This window comes from Callionymus lyra, chromosome 2 (genome assembly GCF_982586985.1).
Source record: "Callionymus lyra chromosome 2, fCalLyr1.hap1.1, whole genome shotgun sequence".
In the NCBI taxonomy this organism is placed as follows: Eukaryota; Metazoa; Chordata; class Actinopteri; order Syngnathiformes; family Callionymidae; genus Callionymus; species Callionymus lyra.
The window spans coordinates 16,308,749-16,314,751 of record NC_141819.1 but is presented as its reverse complement, the minus strand read 5'-3'; positions in this window follow the sequence as shown (position 1 = coordinate 16,314,751).

Below are 6,003 nucleotides of genomic sequence, written 5' to 3'. Positions count from 1 at the left end.
ACTTTGGTCTTGACAGACAAACTGTTGCACTTAATAAATCTCTTACAGCCACAGAAAATGTGTTTAAGTAGATATATTTTCACAAAACAGGGGTTTTGAAGTGAAAAAAAAAGAAGTGATAAGACGAACTGTCTTGACGTGTTCAAAGAAAGCTAGTGAAGCGGAAACAAAACAAGCGTCTACATCTAAATTTCAAATTGGACAAAATTCAATATATCAAAAAACATGTTTTAAGCGTTAAAGTGATACCTGCTCTAGTAGAAGAACTCATTTGATTGATCCTCCTGATTTTAAAATTCATGGTCAGACCTTACAACAGTGATCTGATCCAGCCTTACACCCCAGCTCGGGCTCTGAGGTCTGTGGATCATTAGCTTTGGAACGATCTTCCTCTCCCTCTGTGTTTGATGATCTACTGACTCCTTCAAGAAACATCTTAACTTAAGACATTTTTATTCGTGCAGGCTTTTCCCTGATTTTCTGGAACTGGAATAAGGTATTTACTTTAACTTTGTATTGTTTTTGAATGTTAAAGCACTTGTCACCCTGGTCTAGAAAGGCGCTTTACAAATAACACTTACTTACAAAAATGTTTATTCATTTTAATGTAGTGACTAGAGCTCAGTTGTCTTCATCTTCATCTTTTTCCAAAATGACCCACTTAAAAACATATGGAGGTATTTGGATGTTTTAAGTGTGTGTTTTTGGACAGAGATGAAAACGAAAACTGAAAATACTCCGAACTCTTAGTCAACATGAGGGTGAGTAAAAAAAAAAAAAAGAGATTTGATTTGATCAAGCTTGTGATGCTCAATGTAGCTAAAATGCTAAATGATTTACTTCTTCTACAGGTGAAATGAATTTTGAGAATTTTATTTTCGCTCCTGTCATGAACCAAGTCCAAAACAGTGAAAATCAGAGAAAATAAATTGACCTCAGTGCGATCTAACGACACATCTGTGCGTTGTTTACAAGGAAAGTTTAAAAAAAAAAAACTACTTTTGAAGTCATTTTATTTAAGACATTGAAAGAAGCCACAAGAATGCTGACAGCTTAAACTCGGCGATTGCTCCAGAGTTCCACTCCTGCCTTTGTTGCCTGTCAACATAATCATACGTTGTTTTGTTTGTGCGCCCGGCGACTGCCGTGGGTTCTTGCATCGGCGGCAGAGCTTAAACCGGGACAAATTGGCCACTTTTAGGAAATAAAAGAAGCCATTTTGTCTGGAGCGGAGATGTTAATTGGTAAACAGGCTTAAATTACACTTGATAGCAGACGCCGACTGTAAACAGCCATAGAAGCCTGCGGGGCCGCGAGTGGACCACTTGCTCTTCCTTCAGCGTCTCCACAGGGTTTTGGATTCAGATTCTTCGGGAGAAAACGAAGACATTTATGACGACGTAACTGTATAATTGAAGGAGCCAGCAGTCCTTCGGTCAGAACCTAATGTTTGATAATACACTCAACGGAACATTCCGCTTCAAAAGTCGCCCCTGGTGGAGACGTGCGATCCATGCTGTGGCCGTGCGGGTGTTTAATTGTGCTCAGTGTTCAGGTCTCCTTTGCTTTTTAAGACCGCTTGCACTCCCCCCGTCTGGGGTCAGATCCTTTGGGGAGAACAGGATTCTCACTCGCCGGGTTGACCTCTGGTTCGCGGTTCACTTTGGGATGTGAGCGAATATTGATTTTTGGGTTTGGATTTCCTGATGGTTCCTCACTTTCTTTCTTTTCTTTTTTTTTTTTTTTAAAGGAGAAGCTGTAAAACGGAGCCGTCCGACTCGGTCCCCGGAGAGACCACTAGACGAAAGAAGGTCTGGAACTGGAATTAAACGGTTTATCCGGAATACAAATTTCATTTAGACTTTTATCTCTGGTGACCTCTTTTAAGAAGGGTGGGTCGCATCTCATCGCGGAATTCATAGTATCTCAAATAAGACTTAAGATACCGGAGATCAGTGGATCCCAGCTAAGAACAAAGTGGCTTCACTGAATAAGATAATATTCACCATTAAGAGAAGAAAACTAACATCAGGGCCTAACATCAGCCAAATTAAAACAAAAGATGATTTGAGAGATAAGTCGACAACTATTTATCATTATTTATCTACTGTATGTGAGCTTCAACAACTTTGTCCAGTAAAAAACCCCAAAAACAACAATTAATTATAAATAAAAAATAAAATGATAAACTCAATAGCAAAACAATTAAACATGTAGACAAAGAGCACCATGTTATTTACATTTTGTATCCTCTTTTTTTTTTATTAATGTGCTTTGGGAACTTTTTCCATTTTATTTCGTTACCATTAATTGATTCAGAACACAATAAAATGTCAAAACATGTTAAAAATATAATTAAAATGCATGCACTCACCAACATGGATCTTCTTTCTTTTCTCCAGACTCAGGAAGACCTCAATGAGTCGCTTCATCTTTGTTCTTCAGCTGAATAAGTCCTCAGAAGCGACTCAGGAAACCCACAGAACTTAACTTAACTGAAGCAATCTCCAACATATGCTGCAGAATGAAGAGAAAACATCTCATGTTTTGATGTTTTAAACATAATAGACTAGTTATAACCAAAGTTGCAATAAACCATTGACGATAATAAAGATTTCAGACACAAGTTGGGGCCCGTTTGTTTTTGCTTTCTAGGATAAATTAAACACAGAGTATAAAGAAGAGATTAAATCAATAGTTCAGAAGGTGCAAAAACCTGGAGGCTCTATCTTGTATAGTGTGACAAAAAAAATGGAAATATCATCAACACAACGGACCCGTCGTTGAATTTTAAACAGACAAAACTGAGGTCACCTCAGTGTTTTATATCAACAGCAGCCGTACATTCATATATTTGCACATCTGGATGAATAAAATACGTTGATGTTTCACATCCTCAAACATTTCCGTCTGTACTTTTTCGGGTGTTTTTTTTTTGTCAGGGCCACTTTGGCTCAGCAGCTTCTCCCACCAACTGCCCGGACGTTCAAGCCTTGGCAGGGCCGCCGGTGTGAACTGCTATGGCTCGCGCGCTGCTGTTATTTGTTGCCGCTGATGGCTGTGATGATGGTGGCGCTGACAGTGAGAGCGGCGTTGGCTTGTGGAAGCGGCGGGCGTCACATTTTTCATTTCTGTGAAACGCTCCACTGTTGCTGCACGACCACGGCTTTAAAAAAAAAAAAAAAAAACACTCTCGCTGGTTCGACCACATGTTGTTATCGCGCCCCGTTTTCTCAAGCCGCGGCCGCATCCGTCTTGTTGTCAGTTATTCTTAACGTGCCGGTCAGAGCCGCTGGAATCAGCTGGAAAAGTTCTGACGAGCGATTTGACAGCTTCATCACGGCGGTAATGGATTCGTCAGAAGACGTTCATCTCCGCTCATATATGTCGGGCCATGTGTGGACGTTTTCGCACGCCTCCGTGCACGCATGCCTATGTAAAAAGGCGTGCGACGTGAATGTGCGAGTGGGTGATTTCAGCTCTGCTCTCGCAGCACCCATCCATCTGTCACAAAGGGGCCAGCGCTTTCTAAAGCCAATCATCTCCATCCAACAGCTTCTCGGATCCTCGCTGTGCTTTCCAGCGACGGTCCGGCACGCCAAATGCACATTCACACACAATCAATGACGATGCTGGCCACATGCTCCACACACACAAGCACACACACACACATTTGCCTGGGAAACCTTTGAAAGAGCATTTTTAATCTCAGCCCTGCTTTTTTAAAAGAGATCAACTGGACACTGGAATTGTGTATGTTGTGTATATGTGGAAAAAATGTACATTCATTTAAAATGATAATTCACCCAGAATTCAAACCAACACTCGTTTTCTACTCACACTCATGTCGAATAAGGGTAGGGATTATTTTCAGAGTAATCTGGTCCCTTTTAGAGATATAGACAAAAATGTTTGTTCATTTTAATGTAGCAACTGGATCTCAGTTGTATTCGTCTTCAAAGACAAAAAGACACTAAAAAAAAAGATCCAAATACCTCCATACTGCTCGTCTGTAACGTCCAGCCATGAGGCATTGTTTAAAAATAACTTAAATAAGTCTATATGTTGAAGTGTTTCTTTTGCATAAGATCGAGGGATATCCATGTAAATCGACACCAGTATTGCAGTGAAATAAGATAGAAATATAATATATAAAGAAAAGTGGCCGCAACCATTTTATGCTCCAGAAAGACAGAGATTACGAGGAAAATAATCCCAACCCTTGAGTGTGAGTAAAAAAAGAAAATGAAGAATTTTGGATGAACTATCACTTCAAAGTGGATCAAGAAAAACAAAGTATCATAGGCTACAGGGATCACAGAGTATATTGTTCTAGTCAATCATAAATTAGTGTAGAAATACCATTAAACTCAAACAGTGATGCAGAGAAAGAGTTTCTTATGTGGCTTGTTATTGTTTGTGGAACTACAATGTTTTCTGCTATATTTAAAACAATAAAGATTTATGGTATTACTTTTCCACCTGCTTTAAACGAGGGCCAGTTATATATATTTTAGTTTCACCATGAGTGGAGATTTTGTTTAACATTGTGGCCCCTGCTTTTATTTTGTTTAACACACCTGCTCTAAACTACCTAATTTCACCAAGGAGATCTCCAGAGGGATTAATAAAGTCCATCCATCCATCCATCCATCCATCTAAATGATCGTGAATGAGTAGTGAGTTAAGGGTACACTTAAGGGCTTCTCTACACCATGGTCTTCCAGTGACAGTTGGGGTCCGACGGACGGCAACAGACGCATCAACAGAAATGATGATCAATTTACTATGAAGACGGTAAGTAACACCAGCTCTACCATGAACAGTATCTTCGCATCGAAAACAGCAAATGTTTGAAGGAAAATAGAAACATTTTTGCCGATTCATCCATTATAACCCTACTTTATTAACTTTTTACATGGTTAGTTTGTGTTGTCTTGACCTGCCTTGAGACTAATCGTTTTTTATCTTATTTTGGTACGGTTTGTGGTCTTGTCCTGCTCTCATGTTTACCTTTATGTAATGACGTCAATGACACCAACATTGACATCTCAACATTAAGAGATCAATTGACAGAACGTCGTCAAAACGGACTGAGCTAATGTCGCTAATGCTAATTCGTCAACTTTCAGTTTGTCCTGGATCTTGTACTGGTCTCGATCCTGTCCCTGACCATAAATAGTTAGTGTGAGACTTTCAACTGCTGATGTTTTTCTAAAGTTCAACTAATGTTTAGATGCAAGTGTGTCTTAAATAGAAGTTGGACTCTATTGTATCATCAGTATGTGTCACTCTGCTGTGATTGGTCAAACATAGATATTTGTCACCACGCGTCATCAATACTGTAAGTCTCCACCTCCAAGGGACTTGTTGTATAAACAAAGCAGGGTGTGATTACAGCTGGCTGGAGGAGGAGTGAAGCCATTATTATGTCATAATGAACTCCGCTCTTGTAACCTCTTGTTCGCTGAGATTTCAGACGGGGGAGAACTTTATAAAGTAATAAGTTGAAGACATGGTCATGATGAGAGACTTACTGCATCTTGGAGAGAACAGTAACATTAGAGAATTATATATTGAGCATAAAGAACTACAGGCTAACAGGTGAAGTTCAATTCTCCTTTAGTTCAATCACATCCAGGTCATTACTATAGGTGTAGGATTGTGAATACTCTCAATGTAAATGCGATGTCTTCAGCCGGCAGGGTCACCGCTGTGCATAATACCCGACAAACAGCCCTTCAGTAGCTTCAATAATGCGTGTGCTTGACTGGGACAAGAGATCATAAACAGGTACATCAGAGCGACGAGTGTGTAGAAGGGTGGAATAGCAGTGATGGCACCAGTTAAAGGTAAAGAGGAATGTCGTAATGAGGACATGAGAAGGACAGGTGTGACGAGGGAGGAGGGTCAGGACGGGTCAAGGTAGAGGACGCTGGTAATGAAGCTGGAGGAAGGATATCAGGCTAACGCTGGACGATTGAACGACCTCTGCTGGAACTT